This window comes from Ovis aries, chromosome 5, assembly GCF_016772045.2.
Source record: "Ovis aries strain OAR_USU_Benz2616 breed Rambouillet chromosome 5, ARS-UI_Ramb_v3.0, whole genome shotgun sequence".
Lineage (NCBI taxonomy): Eukaryota > Metazoa > Chordata > Mammalia > Artiodactyla > Bovidae > Ovis > Ovis aries.
Window position 1 is genome coordinate 93,072,539 of NC_056058.1, and position 27,575 is coordinate 93,100,113.

The following is a 27,575-nucleotide window of genomic DNA, read 5'->3' on the forward strand; positions in this document are numbered from 1 at the left end:
GTCATCGAACAGGGCTGTGCCTGCTTTGGTCCAACAGATCCCTAAAGTACCTGGTCAGGTAACATCGGATAAGAACCTCACACCCATGCTCTGAGCAGACCAGTGTCATGAGCCTCCATCAGAGATGGCAGAAGGATGCAGCTCTTGGGGAATATTCCCATCAATGGACTCCTGTTGGCAGTGTTTTGCATGGGTTCATGTAGATGAGTCACACAGATCACCACAATTATCCAGGACACTTAAGGAAACCACAATTTCCTGTGCCTTACCACCTGATATTTTGATCCTTTAAATTTGGGACAGGACCCAGGGAAAAATTCTAGAAGCTTTATAAATGATCCTAGGTGCCTTTGATCTAAGTAATTGAGTTTTTCCAAAGGGATGATTCATCTTGAATGAATGGGGAAGCTCTTTGAGCTTTAACAATTCACTCACCTGTCTACAAATGTAATGTTTTATATGGGGTGGGGGGTGGCTGTGCAGGGCTCTGCTTTAATTCTGTGATTAGCCCTTACTGAATTTGTTGTGCTTTCTACAAAGTTCATGGCATCACCAAGGTCTTCACTGGGATTTCAAGGTAGGACAGGCCTTCTAAAGTCACCTTGAGTTTCTGAGGCATGGGCAGGTGGACTGCATGAGGGGTAGCAGTGTCTGGTCAGCCCATCTTCCCAGGCCCCCTGCTGCAGGATTAACCTCTTCATTGTCACAGTCTTGCCCAGGGCTGGAAGTAGCCTTAGCCTTAATTTCCTGGGCCTGGCATGAGTTCTGCCACATGCACGTATCTCATGTGCCAGATGTGAGTGCCCTGTGACCTCTCTGTTGGAGCCTGTCCTTCCTCTGACATGCTGGCTTCTGCCTCAGTTTACCAGCCTAACTCTCCAGTTCTTCCGTGGGTCTTCAGCCTACCTTGAGCCTTATCCACTGGCCCAGCCCCCTACCTTTCTGCCTAGCTCTTGCCTCTTCCCTCCTATGGCCTGCTCTCTGGATTCCCTACTGACTGATCCTACTGTGCGTGGAGTGGAGGGTCCTGTGAGGCTGACAGTTCATCTCCAGACTTAAACCACCTTGCATTAGAAGCTTGGCCCGAGCCCCTTCTAGCTGGAAGAGCTTGGGCAAGTCACCGAACCATTTAGTTTCTTCATCTTGGTCTCTTTGTTTGTAAAAAGTGGAGAAATTATAGTATCTACCTCACCGAGTCGTAAGAATTAAATAAGACAACGCACGTAAAATACTTTAAAAGTGCTTAAGTGTAAGCTGGTGTCATCTTGTTGTTTTTGGCTTCCTTGGACTCATGAAACTGTTGCCTGCTCAATCACAGATTTTGTCTGCTCTATGAAGTTGTGTTCACCACACGCTTTGGCCATTGCTCTGCCCAGCACATGAGTTCCCAGCTGCTTATCCTCCCCTGTCCCCTAGCAGTGTGAACTGGGTTCTGGGGGACCCTGCAAATATCTCGCCCAACCAGCCTCATTGATCACAATTTGTTCTCGTCAATTGTTCTCTTTTTCTGGACTGAACTGACCAAGTTCCTCCAAATTCATAGGTTTTATTTTTTATTTTTTTAGTTTTTTATTTTTTAAATTTTAAAATCTTTAATTCTTACATGCATTCCCAAACATGACCCCCCCCTCCCACCTCCCTCCCCTTAACATCTCTCTGGGTCATCCCCATGCACCAGCCCCAAGCATGCTGCATCCTGCGTCAGACATAGACTGGCGATTCAATTCACATGATAGTATACATGTTAGAATGTCATTCTCCCAAATCATCCCACCCTCTCCCTCTCCCTCTGAGTCCAAAAGTCCATTATACACATCTGTGTCTCTTTCCCTGTCTTGCATACAGGGTCGTCATTGCCATCTTCCTAAATTCCATATATATGTGTTAGTATACTGTATTGGTGTTTTTCTTTCTGGCTTACTTCACTCTGTATAATCGGCTCCAGTTTCATCCATCTCATCAGAACTGATTCAAATGAATTCTTTTTAACCGCTGAGTAATACTCCATTGTGTATATGTACCACAGCTTTCTTATCCATTCATCTGCTGATGGACATCTAGGTTGTTTCCATGTCCTGGCTATTATAAACAGTGCTGCGATGAACATTGGGGTACATGTGTCTCTTTCAATTCTGGTTTCCTCGGTGTGTATGCCCAGAAGTGGGATTGCTGGGTCATAAGGTAGTTCTATTTGCAATTTTTAAAGGAATCTCCACACTGTTCTCCATAGTGGCTGTACTAGTTTGCATTCCCACCAACAGTGTAGGAGGGTTCCCTTTTCTCCACACCCTCTCCAGCATTTATTGCTTGCAGATTTTTGGATCGCAGCCATTCTGACTGGTGTGAAGTGGTACCTCATTGTGGTTTTGATTTGCATTTCTCTAATAATGAGTGATGTTGAGCATCTTTTCATGTGTTTGTTAGCCATCCGTATGTCTTCTTTGGAGAAATGTCTATTTAGTTCTTTGGCCCATTTTTTGATTGGGTCGTTTATTTTTCTGGAATTGAGCTGCATAAGTTGCTTGAATATTTTTGAGATTAGTTGTTTGTCAGTTGCTTCATTTGCTATTATTTTCTCCCATTCAGAAGGCTGTCTTTTCACCTTGCTTATATTTTCCTTTGTTGTGCAGAAGCTTTTAATTTTAATTAGATCCCATTTGTTTATTTTTGCTTTTATTTCCAGCATTCTGGGAGGTGGATCATAGAGGATCCTGCTGTGATTTATGTCTGAGAGTGTTTTGCCTATGTTCTCCTCTAGGAGTTTTATAGTTTCTGATCTTACATTTAGATCTTTAATCCATTTTGAGTTTATTTTTGTGTGCGGTGTTAGAAAGTGATCTAGTTTCATTCTTTTACAAGTGGTTGACCAGTTTTCCCAGCACCACTTGTTAAAGAGATTGTCTTTACTCCATTGTATATTCTTGCCTCCTTTGTCAAAGATAAGGTGTCCATATGTGTGTGGATTTATCTCTGGGCTTTCTATTTTGTTCCATTGATCTATATGTCTGTCTTTAATTTCCAGTCACTCAATCCATCCTTCTGCCTCTACTTCAGCCTTTTCCAAATTCTTTTCTCATTTAGTTGCTTCCACCAAATGCCATTTTTAAAAGGCTACACACTAGATGGAGGGTAACGGAAAGCCTATCTTGGAGTTTCTACTTGCTTCCCCTGATTCTCCCTTCAGGAACATGCTAATACAATGAATCTCAGAATGCAGCTGCTTATGTGTTCTCACTCATAACCTAGAATTTTCTATGTTTTGCTTCATTATTTTACAAAAATAAATAAGATCTCCTCAGGAAACTGCCCATCTATTGTGGGAGGCTTAGTGGTAGGCTGCTGCCTCTTTTTGCCCCCAGCCGGTGCTGAGGATATGGAAATCGTGATGAGAGGAGAAAGAGCAGGACACAAGACACTGAACATTCTTCAAGAGATGGGAATACCAGACCACCTGACCTGCCTCTTGAGAGATCTGTGTGTAGGCCAAGAAGCAACAGTTAGAACAGGACGTGGAACAACAGACTGGTTCCAAATTGGGAAAGGAGTATGTCAAGGCTTTATATTGTCACCCTGCTTATTTAACTTATATGCAGAGTATATCATACAAAATGCCAGGATGGATGAAGCACAAGCTGGAATCAAGATTGCTGGGAGAAATATCAATAACCTCAGATATGCAGATGACGCCATTCTTATGGCAGAAAGTGAAGAGGAACTAAAGAGCCTCTTGATGAAAGTAAAAGAGGAGAATGAAAAAGCTGGCTTAAAACTCAACTTTCAAAACATGAAGATCATGGCATCTGGTCCCATCACTTCATGGCAAATAGGTGGGGAAACAGTGACTTTAGGTTTTGGGCTCCAAAATCACTGCAGATGGTGACTGCAGCCATGAAATTAAAAGATGCTTGCTCCTTGGAAGAAAAACTGTGACCAACCTAGACAGCATATTCAAAAGCAGAGACATTACTTTGCCAACAAAGGTCCATCTAGTCAAAGCTATGGTTTTTCCAGTGGTCATGTATGGATGTGAGAGTTGGACTATAAAGAAAGCTAGAGTGTTGAAGAATTGATGCTTTTGAACTGTGGTGTTGGAGAAGACTCTTGAGAGCCCCTTGGTCTGCAAGGAGATCCAACCAGTTAATCCTAAAGGAAATCAGTCCTGAATATTCATTGCAAGGACTGATGCTGAAGCTGAAACTCCAATAATTTGGCCATCTGATGCAAAGAGCTGACTCATTGGAAAAGACTGATGCTGGGAAAGATTGAAGGCAGGAGGAGAAGGGGATGAAAGAGGATGAGATGGTTGGATGGCATCACTGACTCAAAGGACATGAGTTTGAGCAACCTCTGGGAGTTGCTGATGGACAGTGAGGCCTGGCGTGCTGCAGTCCATGGGGTCGCAAAGAGCCGGACACGACTGAGCGACTGAACTGAACTGAACTGAGGACACAGGAGACAGAGGATCCAGCTTTTAAAATATTTCCTTCCTAATTACCCAGATAGAAACCCCATTTTCTCTCTCCTGTTATCCCCCAAAACTACCTTTTTGTTTTCCACCAGCCTTCCCACCTGAAGAATCCTTGTTCTTCACAGTTGCCCTCTCTTAGGAAATATTTAATTAGTACCATTTTGTGCCAGGCATTGGTCTAGGGGCGAAATTCACTATCAGAAATGGACACAAAATAAATAATTGTGGTTTAATAGAAAATATAAAGATTTGGAGGATAGAAATATTTTTAGATGTTTTAAAGTTTAAAGAGATCATCAGGGATTGGGAATTATGACATTTTATAACATACTTGGCAAAATACAGATGCTAGTGATGTTTGAATTAGTAAATGATAAATATAATAAATAGTAATTATGTAATTACTTTTATTTATTAATTTTTTTACATTTCAAAAGCAAAACTGTATAATTAAAAGTACATAATTTTATTCTGGTGATCTGGAATCTTCTAGGAAATGTTGATAAGGCTCTAAGGTAAATTGTATGTGGTAAAATTTACAGATTTGACAGTGGTCAGCCATCCTCTATGAGGGACTGAAAATTTTTTGGACTTAAAAAATCAGATCTTCTTTATTATGATTTTCTGAGTAGTAGAGGTGGCAGCGTTCCTATCTAAGAAGAGTTAAGGATGATGGCGGCAAGAGTAGGGGGAGGGCAGGTGTGAGAGCGGTTTAATCATTTTCTTCTCACATCTATGTTTTTAGGTTGTCTGGTGGATGTCGGGGTTACTTCAGGACACTCAGGGGGCAGCAAAACTGACGGAGGATACGGAAAAGAGAGAGTAGTCCCTTCCAGCCTTTAAAAATACAAATTGCTTGGGGGAAGAATCATATCTTAATTCTTTTCAAACTAACTTCTTAATGTTATAGGAAGCAAAACCACATGTAACTGTGTTTTGGAATGGTTCTGATATTTTAGTATATTTACATTTACATATGAAAATATTAAATAGAAAAAAAAGCACAGCTCTTAAAAGAAGTAGAGTGGAAATTTAGAAATTCAGAACAAATTCAACACACTGTTATTGAAAATCCAGCCTGTATCCAGCTTTTTGCCAAGGCTCTGTGAATACAAAAGTTGGCCAAGACACCTCTCTAATTCTCAAAGAACTCACAGTATGGTAAAGGGGGAGGGTGAGACAACACCAAATAAATACTATCCAGTGTTGTAGATGGTCTAGATTGCCTCAAATTACAGTGGGATGAGGAAAGGCTGGTTCTAGGGGTCAAAGTATCAGCTTTGCTCTCTCTTTCTACTTTTTTTTTTTTTTTAAATCTTTATGGTTTGATTATGTCTGTGGCTTTTTGTGCAATTCATCTCAAGTTCTTTTAAGTAGGAAATGTCCTTTAACAGTCAATCAATAAAGATAATCCTCTGATAAAGTAAAATGTGAATACACAAATTATATTCATCTTAAGCCATTATATAAAAACACCCTTCAAACAAATAGGGCTGTTCAGAAAGAATTGCAGAATGAATTACCTGGAGGATTTATCCAAGGTCATGGTTTTTCCTGATTCAAGGAGATTCTCCCTAGGTAATTTCCTTGCATTCATATAACATAAATCTCCTGTTCTTTTTACTGTAGCTGAGGCGCAGTGAATCTGGCCAGAATAGGAAAGAGAGGGCAACTGTGAAGAAGGAGGGTTCTTCAGGTGGGAAAGCTGATGGGGGAAAAAAAAAAAGATAGTTTCGGGGGATGGTAGGAAAGAGCAAATGGGGCTTCTGCCTAGGTAATTAAGAAGAAGATGTTTAAAAAGTTGGATCCTATCTATGTCTGATCTCAGAAAGCAGGTTGAGAAGTTAAGATTTCACCGAATATCCCCAGAGCACAATCAGATGTGCTTAGTCGCTCAGTCATGTCTGACTCTTTGCGACCCCATGGACTGTAGCCTGCTGGGCTCCTCTGTCCATGGGGATTCTCTAGGGAAGAATACTGGAGTGGGTTGCCATGCCCTCCTTCAGGGGATCTTCCCAACCCAGGGATAGAACCCAGGTCTTTGGCACTGCAGGTGTTTTCTTTACCTTCTGAGCCACCAGGGAAGCTCAATCAGATGAGTATAGCCTAAGTGTTTCCAATTCTAAAAATTAAGATAGGGAGAAATTTTGGGTGTGAGAGGCAACACTGAATTAAATTAAGCAAGTAGTGACAGGTATCAAAGAGTCATGTGATGGAAGGTTCCAACTTATTTGTGTGATCTTATTTTGTGTAGTTTTAAGAATATTTTACATTGTTTATAATTAGCAATGCTAATGAGTAGCTTCTTATTTATGTTTTTAGTTTAGTAAAAGCTTCTTTTATATAAAAATTGACTCAAATGTGCGCTAAATATCCTGAGAAACTTGTCCGAGGGAAAGCCAGCTGGAATACATGACATGATCCAGACTCTACTGTGTCCTCTACTGTCAACAATGCAAATTGAAGGCATAGGAATCCTGTCCAGGAAGAAGAAGTAGTACTAGCCTTGCAGATCCAAACCTGCTAGTGACAGGAAACAGCAAATCATGGCAGGGATCGCTTGATGACCACTTTAAATCAAGAATGGAACACGCTACCTTGTCATTGTGTGTGTGCGCGCAGTTGCCCAGTTGTGTCTGACTCTGCAACCCCATGGACTGTGGCCTGCCAGGCTCCTCTGTCCATGGGATTTTCCCAGCAAGAATACTGGAGTGGGTTGCCATTTCCTATTCGAGGGGATCTTCCTTAACCAGGAATCAAACCTGTGTCTCCTACACAGGCAGGTGGATTCTTTACCACTGGGCCAACTGAGAAGCCCATATTGCATTAGCTTTTCCTGTATTTCCCATTGGGTGATAAGTTTTGTGAGAGCAGGAACTGTATTTGATTTATTTAAAGTTACATCTCTAGAGCCTGACAGTATATGATGCATAGTTTGTATTTGAGAAAAGCTATTAAATAAATGAGACACCAGGGTGAAGGGTAAGGAGAGAAGGAGAAAGAGGAGATAGGAGGGCCTCAGTGCTGAACTATATTTATTTCCCAAATTTGCCTAGAATCCCCTTTGTCTTTTCCCATGAGCCTAGATGTTTAACTCCATCTAGAAGGGCTTGTCTAGTACTAAAAAGAGTCTTTATTTTAGTTTTCAAAGTATTGATTTGTCTCTATTGATAGCGTGTTCTTTAATAACTGTGTTAATAATTTGATTTCTAGTTGCTTTGTAGTCTTAAAACTAAGAATTCAGGACAAAGATATGAGATTTCATACCAAAACTTATTTTCCGTACAGCCAACTGAATAAGATGATTGTCTCCAGAGAATTCTCAGCATGCAGGCCTGTCTATTTTATAGAGAGCTGGTAATGTAGCACCTTTATGAAAGTGCCTATTTAATTCATCCAAATTAAGTGGGAACAACAAACAGGAGAGATTTAACCACAGAGATAAAGTAACCATCTGAGTTACAAAGCTAAGAACCAGTCCAAGTTAATGGACACATTAGGAAAGACTTAGGAGAGCCCATTAGAAGAGGCACTGCAAAAATACAAAGTGAGGTCTTACAAAGGATCTTCTCCATAAGGATTAAGGATTAGTGCTCTGAAAATACGATAACACATAGAAAAATAGCATTAGGAACTGAAAAAAGCCATTTTCTAAAATAGCCGTCCTCACCCCGAGTGCAAAAGACGCCTTTCAGCCAGAGCGGCTTTTGCCATTGCTGGTGCCAGGGAGCTGCAGCATTGGCAGGCAGCTTCACATGGCTCCTTCCCCGCAGGAGTGCCAGCAAGGAGAGGCTTCCAGAGCATGTCTGCACAGGAGACCAGAGGGCTCAGGTTCCTGAAGCTCTGAATAAGGAGATTCATTCTGACTAAGAGTCTTCCTGAGTCAATCCTTAATGACTGCAGAGACTGCAGTCCTTCACGTTTCATTATTTTATTTAAAGGCACATATGAAAAATGTTAATAGGACCCCATGACTAACTATTGTACCTGCATTGTAACACAAGATAAGGTCAGTTTTCCATACCCTCTGTCGTCATGAAATCTGTTTGATGTACTGCAAGTCAGACTCCATAGGTCTTCCTAGAATGTCAGTGAACAATTCCAGACATCGAAGAAACATTTTTTTTTAAATTAAAAGTACTGTTTTTCAATAACTACCATATGAAAATAAAAACAGTTTGACCATGACCTCTCGGCAAAGGTACACCGTTTTTAGATGGTCAATAAACAGAACGTTGTTTAAGGTGCAGTAAACCTAGGCAAGGAAGAGTAGTCTGGAGGTGAGTGCAAGAGCAGGAGGGAGGGGAGAAAGGGAAGAGAAATCCCGAAGGTAGTTCTGCAACCCTGTGACTCTGCTGTGCTCTGGGAACCAGGGACATCTGCAACAACTGGCGGAGTCTCGGGGCCCCTTGTCGCCCCTCCAGTCGACTGGATGTTAGAAGGATTCCCAGGTGACTTGAATGCACACGCTCAAGTTTGAGAACTTGGCTCTGGGAGAACTGAGAGGCTGGGTTCTGAGCAGTAAATCTACAGTTCTAGGGCTTCTCAAACTTTGTTATGCATGAGAAACACCTGTGGAAATTGTTAACCAGGCAAGTTCAAGACCCAGACCAAACAGGTTCTCATTCCTTAGGCTTCTGGGGTACTTAGCAAAGCTGTATTTCTAATACATTTCCCAGGGGGGTTTGGCACAGGTCGTCACTGGAACACACTTTAAGAAATTTTTGCCACTGATATCAAAATCTGGCAAAGTAAATGCTTACTAAGTCTACTGAAGCAGTGTGCGTGTTATTTGCTCAGTCGTGTCCGACTCTTTGTGACCCCCCTGGACTCTAGCCCGCCAGGCTCCTCTGTCCCTGGGATTCTCCAGGCCAGAATATTGGAGTGGGTTGCCAGTTCCTTCTCCAGGGGATCTTTCTGACCCAGGGATTGAACCCCAATCTCCCACGTTACAGGCAGATTCTTTACCATCTGAGCCACTGGCAAGTCAGCCTTGAAAACATCCTGTCTGAGAGTAGTAATGGATTTCCTTGTCTGAGACATGATAACCAGTGGCAGTACCTCTAAGTGCTCAGCTTCCTTGTTTGATCTGTGTTCTCTACCTGTGTTACACTGAGCTCTTTGCTCTTTCCTAAGATTCTGTGAGCTTTGACACCTGAGTCTTTGCTGCAGTGTTTTTTTTTTTGTTTTTGTTTTTTGTTTTTTCCCTCTCTCTGAGCAGGTTTCAGAGTCTGAAAAGCTGTGTTTGGATTTTAGCTTAAGGCATGCACTAGGTTGGTAACCTTGGAGAAATGATCATAATCTGTTTCCTCAAGTGTAAAATGGGTACTGTAGTACCTGGCTTATGGAGTTATTGCAACAATTACAAGAGAAATGGCCTGTGTCAGATTTACAGCACAGCGCGCAGCATTTAGCAGACCTCAGTGCTTGACCACAGCTACTGTTTGTACTACTTTCTTCGGGGGGATGTCTGGAGACCCCCCCCCCCCCACCCTTTTTTTCCCAAAGCTTTCTGCTTGTAGCGGTCCTTCAAGAGCTTCCTTTAATTCCTTCATGGATTGCTCACACATCCACATTCTCATAGTAATTAAAGATGTCTCTGTGTCCCTTTTTATTATGTATTATTAATTTGTTCTCTGTCTTTTCGCTGAACTGTGAGCTCATCAAGACAAGCACACAGCAACCATGGAAACAAACTCCTTCTTACCCTCGTAGTTTTAGCACCTTGCATATAATAATTGTGAAGGCAGGGTGTTTGTTTATGTGCTACACCCTGTTCTAAGCACTTTTAATGGATTAACTCATTTAATCCTCAGAACAAGCCTATGAGGTAGATGCTGCTATTATCTCCATTTTATAGATAAGGAACTGAAACACAGAGGGTTAAGTAACATCCAAGGTCATGCTGCTAAGTCGTAGACTTGTAATTTGAACCTAGGCAGTATGGTTCCGGAATTCAAAACTTAGCAGACCCCAAACAAAAGCTTGCTGAATTTCATTATATTGTGAATACATTGACTTTAGGTAAGGTCTTCTTCAGAAAATAATGTTCTGAAGATGATAAGTAAGCAAGTCAAATCATTGCTCAGTTTCTGAGGTATCTTGTTATCTCAAAACAATATTAAAACAAATCATAGACATGAAATGGCTAGTGAGTGCCTTCTGAAAGGAAACCTCAGATCTAAGTACTATGAATGTGATGATCAGTATTCAGATTATTTCTAAGAGCAAGATTTTGTCAAACAGCAGGAATAAATAAAGATTTCCTAACACTGAGGTTTCGTTTTTTGCTGCTGCTAAGTTGCTTCTGCTGCTGCTGCTGCTGCTGCTGCTAAGTCGCTTCAGTCGTGTCCAACTCTGTGCGACCCCATAGATGGCAGCCCACCAGGCTCCCCCATCCCTGGGATTCTCCAGGCAAGAACACTGGAGTGGGTTGCCATTTCCTTCTCCAATGCATGAAAGTGAAAAGTGAAAGTGAAGTCACTTAGTCGTGTCTGACTCTTAGCACCCCATGGACTGCAGCCTACCAGACTCCTCCATCCATGGGATTTTCCAGGTAAGAGTACTGGAGTGGGGTGCCATTGCCTTCTCCAAGGTTTCCTTTTTTAGCTTTATTGAAATATAACTGAGATATAATAAACTTGCTCATTTGAGTGTATAGTTGGATGAATTTTGGTAATTATGGGTAGTTGCAAAATCCTCACACTGTCAAGATATAGAAAAATTCCATCATCCTAGAAAGGACCCTTGTGGCTCTTTGTAGTTGATCTTCTTCTCTGATCCCTGGGTCCAGGCAACCGTTATCTATTTTCTGTCACTATAGTTTTACCTCTTCCAGAATGTCATATAAATGGGATCATATGATGTGGTAGTCTGTTGTATCTGGATAGCTTTGCTTAGCCTAAAGCCTTTGAGATTTATCAGTGTCATTATTTTTATCAGCAATTTTTCTTTCTTATTGATATGGAGTGCTTCATATTATAGCTATACCGTGCTTATTTACCCATTCCTAGTTGGTGAACATTTGTGTTGTTTCCAGTTTTGATTATTATAAATAGTGCTGCTATGAATATTCAATGTCAAGTCTTTGTGGAAATCTGCTTTTATTTCTCTTGGGTAAATATGTAGGAATAGGGGTGCTGGTCTGCATGGTAAATCTATGTTTAACTTCATACTACCCCACCACGCTGTTTTCCAGGTGGCTGTACTTGGAATACTCTTCTGTATCCCCTGCAGCAATGTACTAGAGTTGATAGAGTTCTGGTTGATTCTGTCTTGATGTTATTTGATATTGTCAGTCTTATTAACATTAGCTATTCTAGTAGCTCATTGTGGCTTTAATTTGCATTTTCTTGATGACTAGTGATGTTGAACATCTTTTCTTGGTCTGTTGGCCATTTGAATATTTTCTGTGATTGTTCACATCTTTTGTTCATTTAAAAAATTTAGAGTATCCTTTTTATTGATGTATATATATATCTTTTCAAAAAAAAGAATACTGTTAATATAATCTTTTGTTAAATACACGGTTTGCAAATGTTTTCTCATAATCTGTGGCTTGCATTTTCATTTTCCTAATTGTGCCCTTTGAAGAGCAAACATTTCACATTTTGATTCATTTCATTTTATCCATTTTTTTCTATTTTGCACTTTTATGTCTTGTTTAAAAAAATATTTTTCTAACTCAGTGACACAAGGATTTTCTTCAAGAAGGCCAATTATTTTTGCACTTAGGTCTACTGTCATTTCATGTTAATCTTGAGTCTGACGTAGAGATTGAAACCCTCTCAATAGAAATGATTTCACTGGGGTCCTCTTTTCATTATTTGTGAATTAAAAAAAAGTGTATATATTTATTTGGTTGTGCTGGGTCTCCGTTGCTGCACAGGCCACTCTACAGATGCGGTGTTCAGGCTTCTCACTGCGGTGGCTTCTCTCGTTGCTGAACACAGGCTCTAAGGTGCACAGGCTTTCGTCGTTGCGGCTTGTAGGCTCAAGAGCACAATCTCAATAGCTTTCGTGAACAGGTTTAGCTGCTCCGAAGCATGAAGGATTTTCCTGGACTAGGGATTTAACTTGTGTCTCCTGCATTGGCAGGCAATTTCTTTACCACTGAGTAGTGTAGAAAAAATGAGAAGAAAATTGCTCACAGTATATATGGTAGTTAAGAAAATTTTAAAAATCTTTAAACTTGGGGTGGAGAGATATGTTTGAATCAAAGTTAACTAGCTAGAATAAGGATGACTACTTAGGACTCCAAGTTTTGTTGAATTTTCTAAATATTAGGCCAAGTGATATTGTTTTGCTTGGTTTTTCCTTTTCTGCCCATTTCCAGGAAGCACAAAGTTTTTATTTAAAGAGAACAAACACTTTTCTTCTTGCTGCAAACCTACTTGAAACAGGGAAGGACCAGTCTCGGGGAAAACTTTTCAGCTGATGTCTTTTTTCCTAGCCTGCCTTTTGCCCAAAACCACTCCCACACACTCTGTTCCTAAGATAGTCTGAAGTTTCAAAATGCCAACAAAAAATTCTCTGTGTTTAGGTTGTTTGGGATTGTTAATTATTGGTGGCAATGGATGAGTGTTCAGCACCTTGGAACTTTTGCAAAAGAAACTTAATAAGGATACATTTGCTGTAGTTGGAAAAGTATTTGATGAACAGCTGACCTTTCAAATGTTTACATGAGTTGAATCTCTGAACTGCTAATGTTAGGAAGGTCCAAGTTCTAATTCAGACTCAGACAGTGAATCTCTTTGTAGGGAAAGCTTTTAAATATCTTCAGTTTTCTCATTTGTTTTTTAAAAAAAAGGCTGACTTCACTCACTCATTAATTGGTTAATGCTTGTGAATGTTTTGAGAGGATGAAAAGCACTTTCTCAGAGCAGTGCCCCATCATCCCCTCTCATGATTGTGGTTTGTCATCCACCTGAAGTAAGTGGGTAAGTCATGTACCAAATTTGCATTGTAGAAAGGAAATGATTCTACAGATCCTTAACCACGAGAGGAAAAAAAAATATGTTTCTTTCACGTGGAGTTGGTGAATAAAGCTTCCACTGTTCTGAGAGAAAAATGCAAAAGGAAGTCTGCTTGTGTGGATTAAGTCACTTATGAATACTTTTAAAAATATTTACATAAATCTCTACTGACTAACCAATTCTCTGAGCACATTCCATAAAAATTTCTTCTCAAGCACTTTCTCTTAGAAATTCACACATATATGTATTTTGTCCCTTGTGTCTTGCATGAGACTGTTTACGGTGCTCAATTGACTAAAGAAGCCAGTGCACACAGCTAAAAGTCCTAGGGAGATGGGCTAAGGAGGAGAGTGGGGGCTGAGGAATTCGGAAGGGCCTCCCTTCTGCTGTGGCCTTCCCCGCCGCCACCCGCCCCCCCCCCCACACGCCCCTCCCACCCCCACCCCCCGCCCCCGGCCCAGGTCCTATTTCCGCATAGTTTTTTCCTTAGGTTCAGTTGCTTCATTTCTTGAATTCCTCGAGTTTTAGATGACCTGTGTTCCTCTGCACGTGTCCCAGTCAACATGGCTGTCTCACCCTGAAGCTGTTCAACAACACTCCCTTTGTGGTTCTGGATATTATCCAGGGAGCAGTGAGTTGGTGCTTCCAAATCTTCATCAAACATGTCATCCTGAAATTGTTCTGAAAGCGCTGATCATTTTGGTTGCAGCTGGAGTATGAAAGGAGTTCTTGGGGAATCCATGTCTTTGCCAAGTCCACATCTGGTTCCCATGAAGGGAAGAAAGAATTGTGGGTGTTAATTTTGGAAAGAGAAAGAAAAGAAATGCAGGCATCTGCTCATCTCTGTTAAGGTTTGACCACACCTTGATGCAATGAAGAACAGAGGTCACATTTAGGTTTTTATTTTACCTATAGAGTATTGAAAAACTGAAAAACAAACAAAAAACCACACTAACAACAACAACAACAAAACCCAAACTAAAATTTCCAGCATTTAAAAATCTAGGGGTTTCATGTAAAAATCTAGAATCTCAGCTTTTGAAAAATCGGAAAGTCTGGCATCTCTGGATCTGCATTCTGACACGGCAAAGTTGACTAGATTGGAGCATCGGCTGCCCCCTTGGGATGTCTAAAGTCTCATATCACCAGCCTGTCCTCTGGAGACATGATCTGTAAGGTTTTACATATTCAGATCCAAACATATTATTTTAAAATTGTTCTTTTCACTCTCTAGATAAGTTCTTTTCTTTTGAACAGGAAATAGACATGACAAAGTAAGATAAGAGAATGAATGACGTTAGCATGTTTTCCCATGTCTGTTTCCTGTTCTAAGAGTAGGAGTTACCTGGAAAGAGTGAAAAGAATGATTTGAAAGTATATATTTGGACCTTTATTCAGCTATTTACAGTCAGCAATTCACAAAGTTACCCCATAATTCAAATTCAAATATACTGATTTAAATATGCATGCTTTGATTCTTCTGAGAGAAAGCTATACATGTGTTATATATTGTTTGGCTTAAAAAAGTTAAATTTCTTTCAAAATATTTTATCTAGACATTTAGGACCTTTTAAGCAAAAACCTTCATGTGACTGCTTGACAGCTAAATAATCTCCACTGTAGTCTGTTGAGTACCAGGGTTATCTTTATATCTAGAAAGAGTAAAATGACAATTTTACTGAAAATACCTTTTTACTGAAAAGTATGTGTCAATTTATGAGACCACTTTTATTCTGAGCTATCTTTTGTCTGTAATTCTGCTTTTATCCATCAGACATAAATTGCCTTGTAGGCTAGGTTTCCTGGTGTTCATTTGTCCTTCCTAATAGCATCCTGATTTCCTTTTGGCCTGTTGTCTCTCTCCCATGTAATGCAACCTTGGGAGTCTGGGTCTGATAGTGGTAAATAAAGCTTGGTTCTTAGTCTCTATTGCTGAGTTCAGTTCAGTCGCTCAGTCATGTCTGACTCTGTGACCCCATGAACCGCAGCATGCCAGGCCTCCCTGTCCATCACCAACTCCCTGAGTTTACCCAAACTCATGACCATTGAGTCAGTGATGCCATCCAACCAACTCGTCCTCTGTTGTCTCCTTCTCCTCCTGTCCTCAATCTTTCCCAGCATCAAGGTCTTTTCAAATGAGTCAGCTCTTTGCATCAGGTGGCCAAAGTATTGGAGTTTCAGATTCAACATCAGTCCTTCCAACGAACACCCAGGACTGATCTCCCCTAGGATGGACTGGTTGGATCTCCTTGCTGTTCAAGGGACTCTCGAGAGTTTTCTCCAATACCACAGTCCAAAATCATCAATTCTTTGGTGCTCAGCTTTCTTTATAGTCCAGCTCTCACATCTATACATGACTACTGGAAAACCACAGCCTTGACTAGATGGACCTTTGTTGGCAAAGTAATGTCTCTGCTTTTTAATGTGCTGTCTAGGTGGGTCATAACTTTCCTTCCAAGGAGTAAGTGTCTTTTAATTTCATGGCTGCAATCACCATCTGAAGTGATTTTGGAGCCCAGAAAAATAAAGTCAGCCACTGTTTCCACTGTTTTCCCATCTATTTGCCATGAAGTGATGGGACTGGATGCCATGATCTTAGTTTCTGAATGTTGAGCTTTAGGCCAACATTTTTACTCTCCTCTTTCACTTTCATCAAGAGGCTCTTTAGTTCTTCACTTTCTGCCATAAGGGTGGTGTCATCTGCATATCTGAGGCTTTGATATTTCTCCCGGCAATCTTGATTCCAGCTTATGCTTCATCCAGCCCAGTGTTTCTCATGATGTACTCTGCGTATAAGTTAAATAAGCAGGGTGACAATGTACAGCCTTGACATACTCCTTTTCCTATTTGGAACCAGTTTGTTGTTCCATGTCCAGTTCTGTTGCTTCCTGACCTGCATACAGGTTTCTCAAGAGGCATATTGCTGGGTATGTGCCAATAAATGGGCATGTGACTGAAACTTAGAAATCTGAAGTCGCCTGGTTATTTGAATCTTGAGCAGAGTGGTGCAAAGTCAGAAGCAACAATTAAAACTCATGTACTCCAGGAGTATTGCTCTGATGGTCATAGTTTCTAGCCTTATTCTTGTCCAGTTCCTAAGTCTGGTTCTCCAAGGCTCCCTGTCAGTTTCAGGAAATTCCTCAATATTCTGTTTCATTCTCTTTTCTTTTCTTTCTCTTTATTTTTGGTTGCGTGTTTTTCTCTTGCATATAATCAGAGAGCTCTAACTGATGGAGCCTGTCTCACCACTTCCCCGGCTACTTGCCCTAGTTTGTTCCACATTCCATACCATCTCTTGCCTAAAATGCTCAAGTAGCCTCTTCACCAATTCAGGCAGATGTATGTATCTGCTTTATATGCATCTGCTAAAACATTTTCTAAGTCAAATCAGGTCATTTCTCTACTCAGAACCTTCCAGTGCTTGCCCACTTCACTCCAAGTTAAGACCAAAATACTTGATGGAATATAGGCTTTGCAAGGGCACATAGCATTCACTTCAGTATCCTCACCATATAGAATAATCCTTGGCATGTTAATTTGTTGAATAAATGATGTGCTCCTTGGGAAAGCAGTTATGTTTTATAATTTTACTTAAATACTTAATATGTAGCATGGTGCATGGCATGGAATAGGCACATAGTAAATATTTGTTTTTGTTGTTGAGCCTAGCTGCTTTAACTATTAGAAAGGACAGAGTCATCAGAATCTAATCCTTTCATAATTTCACTCTTGTTGAAACTATTGGTTTGTAACAATCATGGGGACTAACTCCACCTAGTATTGAGCTTATATTCATTTTGATGAAAAATAAAACAAAACATTAATAGCAACCTGATCAGGATGGAACTTGCTTAAAGAAAGGCTCAGATTAGTTTTAGCAAGTTGACATCGTCAGCATTGTGGAGGTGAAGCTCTGAGGTTGAATCAAGCCAAGAAATACAATTGATCCTCCTAGTCTGCAAATTTCATTTGCAAGTTCAATTGAAGTGTAAGTAGAATGGGATCATGTTATTAGTTCTCTTAGAGGCACAGATTTCCAGGATAGGGAACTGTGTGTGTGCTTGCCTGGTGAGGCTGACATGGACTGTCAACACAGTGTTCCCAGGAACACTCCTTGGAGTGGCAGCAAGGACATATTCTTAGTAAGATGTTTGATGCCTCCATCCTCTACACACGCCCCTCTTCCCAGCACACACCAATTAGACCAAATGGTTTTAGTATTGTGACAAAAAGATAAATATAATTCTAATCTAAATTTAGTCTATTCTTTCGGTCAGACTATTTCTTTTCTTCCCTTTGCAATTAAGCATTCTAATTTTCTTTTCCTACTGCAGAACTGTGTCTTTTTAGGTTGGCAGGGCTTCAAATGGTTTTGATCATAATTTCTAAGTATTTAAGTTATTTCAGTGATTGAAGCGAACTCCTATGATTATAGGACACTGTTGAATAATGGATTCTTCCAAAATCTCCTCGGTCAGTTTCAATTTAGTTAGGAAAAATAATCACAAAAGCAGAAGTATAAATTTTGAGAAGCTACCCTTCTTAGTTTTGGAGAACCACTAGATCGTGTTTTTCTTGTCAGAAGTAGAGGAAAGGTTTTGCTGCAAACTTGGGTGAATACTGCCTAATAACTTCCTTATAACATGATGAGAACTTTTCCTTTCTGAGTTTCAAAATTGCTGAGATACTTTCATTTTTCCTTTATAACTCAACTCTGGAGTTCAGAGTTCTTCCTTGGATTGTGAATTCCCAGAGCTCAAGAGCATTTTGAATTTCTAAATTTCTTTTTAATAACATAATAAAATGGTACTGGCAATATTTCAGTTCAGGTCAAGTCCATCTTGTTTGAAACCTGCTATTCAAATCAAAACCAGCTGGGGCCAGGGATGGCTCTGTTGTGCCTGCATATCCAAGCATATAAGTATGGAGCCCCATTAATGGGCAGTAGACAGTTGACTCTCAGCCTTCATCTCCACGTATCAGCTGAAGATATAAGGCCACTATACAAACCCTGAAGCAAGACTTTACTGGGTTTTTTTTTTGGGGGGGGTGGGGGAGGCAGAGAAAGGAGAGCATTGTTTGCTTTTTTGTTTTAGTCAAGTTTACACATTTATAAAAGTGGAATTTGTTCTGCGGGTTTTTAATGGATATACAGATACAGCATCAATTTTCCACTTTTATTTTGTGTCAGCTTCAAAAAATGTTCTTATACGTGTGAGGTCAAATAAAGTAACTATCCAGATGGTGTTATTTTTTCATTATTTGTGATAATGTACATTTGTAGTCAGTGGTGCAGTTGTAGGTTCCAGATTGCTGGGCCCATTCTTATTCATTTTTCCATCCTCAGAGCCTCACACAGTGCCCAGCACATAGTAGGTGCTCTATACCTGCTTAATATGAATTAACTGAACTAATGGAGTGGTTTGTTACTATAATCTTATCTTTTTGACCTATATAAATAGCATCTATTACTACTGATACTCTGTTCTCATTATGCCATTTAGAAGTTCATGCTGCTGCTGCTAAGTCACTTCAGTCATGTCCAACTCTGTGCGACCCCAGAGACGGCAGCCCACCAGGCTCCCCTGTCCCCGGGATTCTTCAGGCAAGAACACTGGAGTGGGTTGCCATTTCCTTCTCTAATCCATGAAAGTGAAAAGTGAAAATGAAGTCGCTCAGTCATGTCCGACTCTTCGCGACCCCATGGACTGCAGCCTACCTTAGGATACATATATTATGCTTATAGTAATAGATCCTTGAATTTGAATAACTTTATAAGAAACAATAATCGTATTGATTATTTTAGCATGTTCTTACCACATCTCTACGAAGTCAGGAGGCAGAAAAGCCTGGAGATTAAGAGACTATTCATCATTCTTTATTCTGACTTGTAGGCCAGTTTTCCTGTTTTACTAGCCATGTGGTGGGCATAATGAACACATTATTAATTTCTAATGACAGACTTCCTTTCTAAAAGCTTGTTGGTCTATACTGTTAAAATCCTGATGCAAGGGGACTTCCCTGGTGCTCCAGTGGTTAAGAATCTGCCTTGCCACACAGGGGATGTGGGTTTGATCCTCGGTCAGGAAACTAAGCTCCCACATGTCCTGGAGCAACCAAGCCACAACTGCTGAGCCTGCGTCACAGCTGGAGAGTTCGCTTGCTGCAACAGAGGTCCCCCATGCTGCAACTAAGACCCCAGGTAGCCGAATTAACTAATTGATTTAAAAAAGCAAAAGCTCTTAAAAAAATACTGATGGGGAATTCAGAAATCAAGCTTCTGACACCTTTACATTTTTGGCATGAATTTAAGTTTTTTTGTTTTTCTTTTTAAGTAGCTATTTTCCAAAATTGAAGTTCAGCATGATGGAAAAATCAACTGTGGGTTACCTTGAGAATTGTTTACTTGGTGGATTAGACAGTTGTTGGCTTATTCCAAGTTTGTATTCACACTGGGGGTCCCTGAAGGTTGATATGTGCTCCCAGATTACAAAGTAGTTTAAATAGCAAATTCAACATAATGAAATGTCTTCTGAATTATTAGGCTGATGTACCCATTTAACTCCCTAATGGGGAGAATTGAGAGATGTTTTTGTGAATCCTTGTACATTAAAAATCTTATTTAAGTTTTGTAAACATTTTAAAAATGGGCTGTTTCTTTCTTAAAATTGTTTGCTTAATTTCCCCACCCTAGCACCGCTTTGCCTGTTTCAAGGTCTTTTTTATTCTCCTCTCATCAGAGTATGAACGCCTCTGGTTCTATTCAGCTGCCTCCTCTTTCGGTGAGTAATTTTTCTAGTTGGTACTTTCAATAATACAAGAAATATTTATTTGATTGGTTGATTGATTTCTCAGAATCTTATATCTGTAAAGTATTATGTCTCCCCCCACAATGTACTCATCCTGATTAACAAGGTTGTCCTTATGTGTGTTCAGACCAAACTCCCCCCATTTCCTAAAAATTTTTATTAATATAAAGCTTATTATTACCATAAAAACGTATTATTATTATTTTTTTTTAAAAAGCTTATTATTAACTTAAAGGAGACCATAGTCTTGTTTTGCTCTAAATGACCTAATCTCAAATCTTTAAACATTTTTTATTCCTTTTCCTTTTTTATACTCTTTAAGTATTTTCAAGTATATATCCAACTATAGGGCTGACTCAAATTTAACTGGAATTCATTATAACCTTCAAATTTTTTTCATCTAAATGTGTAAACCCTTAAAGGTAGAGACCATAAAGACCTTGCTTGTCCCATATTCCACTTTACATTCTTTTCCTATAGGAAGTGCCCGGTACCTTTAGACAAGGAACATCATGCGTGGTTATTTGCTTAATGAGCAAATTGATAGTGGTTCATATTTGTATTTCTTAATATCAACAATAAGCCCTTTGAACGTTGATCTCATATAAATGTTAGACAAGTTATAAGAGTGGTAACAAAACAATGCAAATTGTTTCACAGAACTGACAGTTATGACAGCTATTAATGCGTGATTATGTGTACTGAAGATACCGGTAAAGTTGTCTCAGTCTTATTTTATTTTATATCCTATTCCCTTGCTTACCCTGTGCTTTGATATTTGAATAGGACATCAACTGACTTTAATGACTAGTCTTACATAGTTATGTTCTTTTCTCCCTTGTTTAATTTTAAAGGACTATGCCCATTCTTAAAATGTCACAAAGATGTGACAGTTTATGGGCATTGCAACTGTCCATATCTGACCAAATCAGGCTCTGATTCTATGTAGATTATTCTGAGACTGTTAGTTAACTAGGAGGATTTTGCAGCCTTTAAGATGATGTTTGGCTTTTGCTTAACATTTTACATGGTACCTAAAGTGGCCTTAAATTTAAAGAATGAAAATTTGAGTCACTAGCCCAGTGATTAAGAGCTTTATAAAATGTCACATTTTATGGATAGATATGAATAATTGCAGTTTCTAATTTATAGTGACCTCAATGATTTCCCTCAGTGGTGGGGCAATTAGCTCTTTAAAGTTCAAAGCTGACTTAGACAGTGAGATACTGGGTCACGTGTGTGAGTGGAGTTTTCTTCTGATGGGAAGCTTTATGAGAGAGCTTTGGGGTTAGACTGAGTAGTCTGGTGTTGACTCTTGGTTTTGCCATTTGCAAGCTGTGTGGAAGTGCTAGCGAAAGATTTGACTTTTGTGTCAAAAGCAGAAAGGTAATAATAATAACAGTACTTCCCTCATAAGGTTGTTGGGTTTCCCTGGTGGCTCAGATGGTAAAGAATCTGTCCGCAATGCAGGAGACCCAGGTTCTATCCATGGATTGGGACGATCCCCTGGAGAAGGGAATGGCAGACTGCTCCAGTATTCTTGCCTGGAGAATTCCATGGACAGAGGAGCCTGGTGGGCTACAGTCGATGGGAGTCGCAAAGAGTCAGATATGACTGAGTGACTAACACTTTCACTTTCACACTTTCATTTAAGGTTGTTATGAGCTTGAAATGGTATACTTAGCTTAAAGTGCTCAATTAGCACTCAGTAAAGGTCAGATATTATTCTCTGTCTATGAAGTAGCTCACTTTTCTTTCCTTTTTTCTTTGGTATCGGCATGCCTTTGGCCGGGAATTATGGGAGGGACCCTGAGGACTAACTATTTCAGTATCTACTCCTCAGGATTCCCCCTTTCTTCCCCTTCTCTTCTTTCCTCCTTTCCAGACTGGCAGTGCTGAGGAAGGCAGTTTTCCTAATTTGTTGCCCCTTTCATTTTCAGAGTTTTGATATTACTTCCTAAGAGAAAGCACAGTTTAACAACCATGGTGAAGTGATAAAGCTTAAATTCAACAGAGTTCTTACAACCTTGATCCCTGGTGTGATATTTGCCTCCCTCACAGAGATATTTCCTCTCATTTAAAGTATTTAATGGCAAAAGCACCTGCTTTCTCCTTTCTCCATGAGTGCCCCCTCTTCCAGAAAGATGAGTACCGAGGGTGGTGGGCTTTGTGTGAGGTGAGATTCATTATTCTCTTTTATGTAGGAATAGTGCTGTGGGGGAATTCTTTGCAAACCCAGCACAAAGTCTATTATGTAATTAATTTATCAAATTCAAAAAGTGCTTCTGATTGCTTAGTATGGGATTTCTGATTTTATTTAAAAAATGTGTCACTGCAGTTTAGTGGGAAGTCTGTACTGAGAAAGTCTGTGAAATTTATCTTTTATAAGGATATTTTTGAAGATAGTTTTCATTCTTTGTTGTCCTCTTTCGGAAGACTCTTGAAAAAAAAAATTCCTATTTTGTTTTCAGTTCAGTTCAGTTCAGTCGCTCAGTTGTGTCCGACTCTTTGCGACCCCATGAATTGCAGAATGCCAGGCCTCCCTGTCCATCACCAACTCCTGGAGTTCACTCAAACTCACATCCATTGAGTCAGTGATGCCATCCAGCCATCTCATCTTCTGTCATCCCCTTCTCCTCCTGCCCCCAATCCCTCCCAGCATCAGAGTCTTTTCCAATGAGTCAACTCTTCTCATGAGGTAGCCAAAGTACTGGAGTTTCAGCTTTAGCATCATTCCTTCCAAAGAAATCCCAGGGCTGATCTCTTTCAGAATGGACTGTTTTGTTTTAGTGTCAGCTAATTATTGATTTATTTTCCTAAGTAATTGTTCTATCTTAGGAATCATACTTTTTGTGTTCACATTTTGATTTAGTGACTTTGTATTTCAAATATCTTTGTAAGCTACCTTAAATGTTTCCTGAGACCAAGGTAGTATATAAAAGCTGTCATGTTTATAGGTATTAAAATTATGGTATTCTAAACATCCTTCATCTCCTCAGAATTACAGTAATCATTTGTTCATTTCTTTGTGTCGCAAATCATGCAAAACACTTTGTAAATTATCTCTCCAAATCCCCAAGACAGCATTACACAGAGGATATTTTTTTTTCCTTTTTATAGGTGAGAAAACTAAAGTGTAGAGAGGTTAGGGTCATAAAATTAGTAAATTAAGAAGCCAGATTTTGAACTCAGCCAGGCTGAAACTTGAACCCTAGTTTTTACTATTTTTAATTACTTGAAAAAGATGAGTTGGTCTTCCATGTTTTCATTGGCAATGACATTTGAACAATTCAATGTCCTGTGCCTTTAAAATATGTTGAAATAATTTAGCAGTGTTATCAAATGTCAAATTACAAGTTAAAGAGGGCATAACAGACATTTTTGGACTTCCCAGATGGTGCTAGTGGTAAAGAACCCACCTACCAATGTAGGAGACTTAGGAGACATGAGTTCGATCTCTGGGTCAGGAAGATCCCCCAGAGAAGGAAATGGCAACTCACTCCAGTATTCTTACCTGGGAAATCCCCTGGACAGAGGAGCCTGGTGGGCTATGGTCCATGGGGTCACAAAGAGTCAGACATGACTGAAGAGACTTAACACTCACACAATAGACATTTTTATTTGTAGTCATGTCCAAGATTATTTTACTTGAGTTACTTTAAAATTTGTAGATGGTGGTAGGTCACTAGAGATCTTTAGATACATTACTACAGATTATGTTTTTTTATGAGACTGTGAAATTCAATAATTGCTCACATGAAGACAGGTACTCTTAGGGATCAACTTTCATTGTTGTTGTTTTAAAAGTAAACTGTAATATCATCTGAAAATGAGCTAATGTACTTGAGGTTGCCACTTGCAGAGCCTGAAAGCTGGAGTGATTTATCTCAGCCACACCTCTGGGTTCTACTGATGAATTGCAAAGAAGAGAAAGGAAGGATTGTTTTCTTCAGCCCTTGATTGAGAAGTTCAAAGCTCTGCTTTCTTTATTTCTGAGTACCCTTTATGGTCTTACTCCAGAATATTAAATGACAAGAAGAAGGTTCCCCGCCCCCCCCCCCCTTCTCAATTCCTTCTATTTTTTATTTTTTTCCTAACAGTTTTGGAAAGCATCCTCCTTCCAGGCATTTAAAAGCTTTTTTGGCATCTTATGCTGCCAGTGTTAACACTGGCAGTTGGTACAATTTACAATAGTGCATTAAATATAAAGCTCATTTTTACATCACTTGCTTAAAGTTGATTTGTGATACACCTTTACTGGTAATGATAGATATGTATGATGAATTATTGCATGTTTAGCCCATGCACTTAAACTACATGGAGGTAAGCAATTACACATTTATTTCAGAAGTATTAATGCATTTCTACATCTTAATTTTTGTCATGTCTCTGTCAGCTTTGCAAAAGGCCATGATCAGTTTTTATGTCCTTGAGTTAGGTCATTTCCGTTCTGGGAAAGAGACACTGAGCAATTAGAATAAATGATTTTAAGCCTTTTTTTAGAATTTTAAATTAACTTCTGACATAAACCTTTCTCATCTGGGTGACATCTAGGCCTTGAGAGTTTTTGTGGCATGCCTTATTGTCTTTGTGAGATTAGAACATTGTTTGTAGGATATGTGAGTGTGTAGCAGTTTATTTCAAATGTTTTGGGGCCCCTTGAGAAGGACAGAAAAGCATAATATTTTCTAAGCTTTTTCTGGTGTGTCTCTCTTTTTGAATGAGAGCATGTGTTTTGGTTTCAGCTGCACCCGTATTTGATTTTAGTCTAGCTGATGTTTCCTCCACCCTGGCCTCTGCAGAGTTCTGTTTTCCTTAGAGCACTCACCTTCAGTGAGTCTAACTTTTCTCTTTGAATCCTTAGTTCTCTAGAGACTTTCTGGATTCTGGCTTGTTATTGTTGTTTTAGGGTCTCTGCCTTTACCAAATTTGATCTTTCCCCCGATTTGACCTTGCTTTTTAAAATAGAAGTTGAAAGTGATACTGTCCTCCAGTCTTTCTTAACTTGAGCTGACTTTATGTGAGAGAACTAAGCTCTACTGAAATTGATTTGAGTGGTCATGTTTTTAAGTCTCCCAAGAGACTGAATGCATTGGAAAGAAATTCATTCATTTCATCCAATGGATGCCTTTGGGCATGAGGACTTAATTCCCTTGCAGAACCCCAATTTAGAAGGACAGTAAGACTATGCTTTTTCCAGTGGTCATGTATGGATGTGAGAGTTGAACTATAAAGAAAGCTGAGCACCGAAGAATTGATGCTTTTGAACTGTGGTGCTGGAGAAGATTCTTGAGAGTCCCTTGGACTGCAAAGAGATCCAGCCAGTCCATCCTAAAGGAGATCAGTGCTAGGTGTTCATTGGAAGGACTTATGTTGAAGCTGAAACTCCAGTACTTTGGCCACCTGATGCAAAGAACTGACTCATTTGAAAAGACCCTGATGCTGGGAAAGAATGAAGGCAGGAGGAGAAGGGGACAGCCGAGGATGAGATGGCTGAATAGCATCACCAACTCAATGGACGTGGGTTTGAGTGGACTCCGGGAGGTGGTGATGGAGAAGGAGGCCTGGCATGCCACGGTTCATGGGGTCGTGAAGTTTTGGACACTACTGAGTGACTGAACTGAACTGAACTGAAGACTTGCTTTGAATGTACATCCAGCAAGGGAAGGGGCAGGGTGACTGACACGCGTTCAGTGGCATCATTGCCTTGGGGTAATGCATGGGGACCTTCAAAGCATTACCTCATTAAATATTAGAGTTTTCTCGAAGAGCTGTGAAATTAATCAGGGCCACTGATAGTTCTTCTATTAGATCTTTCCTGATTTCTTTTTAAGGCTTACAGAAGACCCAGGCTACACTGAGTATATTTGGTTCCTCTTGGAGCAAAAATAATAAAACAAAGATCCAGAGGCTCTTGAGCTGCCTGATAGTAGGAACTGTGTCCATTTGGACTCTTCTCTATCCTTAGCACTTGGAGCTTCTAGCCTATTACAGGTGTACAATAAATACCTTTCAATAAAAATTAGATGTAATCTAGGCCAGATATACAGCACACATTTATTCTTAATCTCCTCTAAGATAGTTCTAGATGCTTTTATTTTACATTTGTAGAGGTTATGAGTCTGGTTATGGTCTTCCTGAACCCTCTCATCTTCATTGAAGTGTCAATCTCTCAGTCACATCTGACTCTCTGCAACCCCGTGAACTGTAAGCCCACCATACTCCTCCGCCCATGGGATTTTCCAGGTAAGAAAACTGGAGTGGGTTGCCATTCCTTTCTCCAGGGCATCTTCCCAACCCAGGGATTGAACTTGGGTCTCCTGCATTGCAGTCAGCTCCTTTACCGTCTGAGGCACCTGGGAATAAACCCCTGATCTTTATTAAAGTGAATAAAGATTCACAGAATGCTGATGTGACTTGATTTGTTTTGTGAGCATGTGGTTGAGAGAGGCAACTGTCAACAGAAGCACATATTTTTCACCAGAAATCTGTTTTGAGAAGCTGGGATGTCCTCATTCCCAGGCCTCTGGCTGCTGCTGCACCAGCTGAGACAAAGCAGAGATTATAGCAGGACATGCCCTCCATTAGGGGCTGTCATGAATCACTGCTTTTATTGGGAAGAAATTGTTCACGGTAATATGAAGACCTTGATACAAGAGTGACCATCCCTGGCACAGGAATACATGAAATAAAGATCTTGGTACCATTTCCATACCCATTTGAAAATAATTAGGCTTAGAATGACATCAGAGATGTTTTTCTACATTATATGTACTAAAACCAATCTGACTTCAGTGACAGGGACTCTGGAGAAAACATGAAATCATTTAGAAAATGTAGCAAGGCTTTGATAAGTAGAAACATTTAAACAAGTTCAAAAACCAACTATGAAGCTGTTTCTGAAAAGTAGTCTTTGTTTTAGTCTTGTCTTGATTGTGTCATTGTCTTTGTCTTTTCCCCCAGAGTGTGGCCTTGTAAGGTATTCCTTACAATTAATTTGTTGAGTTCAGTATGCCAATCTTGTGACAATAACCCAGTGCCATTCAGTTCAGTTCAGTTCAGTCACTCAGTTGTGTCTGACTCTTTGCGACCCCATGAATCGCAGCACGCCAGGCCTCCCTGTCCATCACCAACTCCTGGAGTTCACTCAGACTCACATCCAGTGAGTAAGTGATGCCATCCAGCCATCTCATCCTCTGTCGTCCCCTTCTCCTCCTGCCCCCAATCCCTCCCAGCATCAGAGTCTTTTCCAATGAGTCAACTCTTCGCATGAGGTGGCCAAAGTACTGGAGCTTCAGCTTTAGCATCATTTCTTCCAAAGAA

General features: G+C 40.0%; 1 long non-coding RNA gene across 2 annotated transcripts in view; it reads left to right on the forward strand.

Annotated features, from left to right (window-relative positions):
• The window catches only part of LOC114115026 (uncharacterized), a 245,082-nt gene that overhangs the window by 154,266 nt on the left and 63,241 nt on the right, over positions 1–27,575 (forward strand). For both annotated transcript variants that reach the window (XR_003589533.3, XR_009600741.1), the window contains exon 3: positions 18,948–20,225. This is a non-coding gene — a long non-coding RNA (uncharacterized LOC114115026). The remainder of the gene's footprint in view (positions 1–18,947; positions 20,226–27,575) is intronic.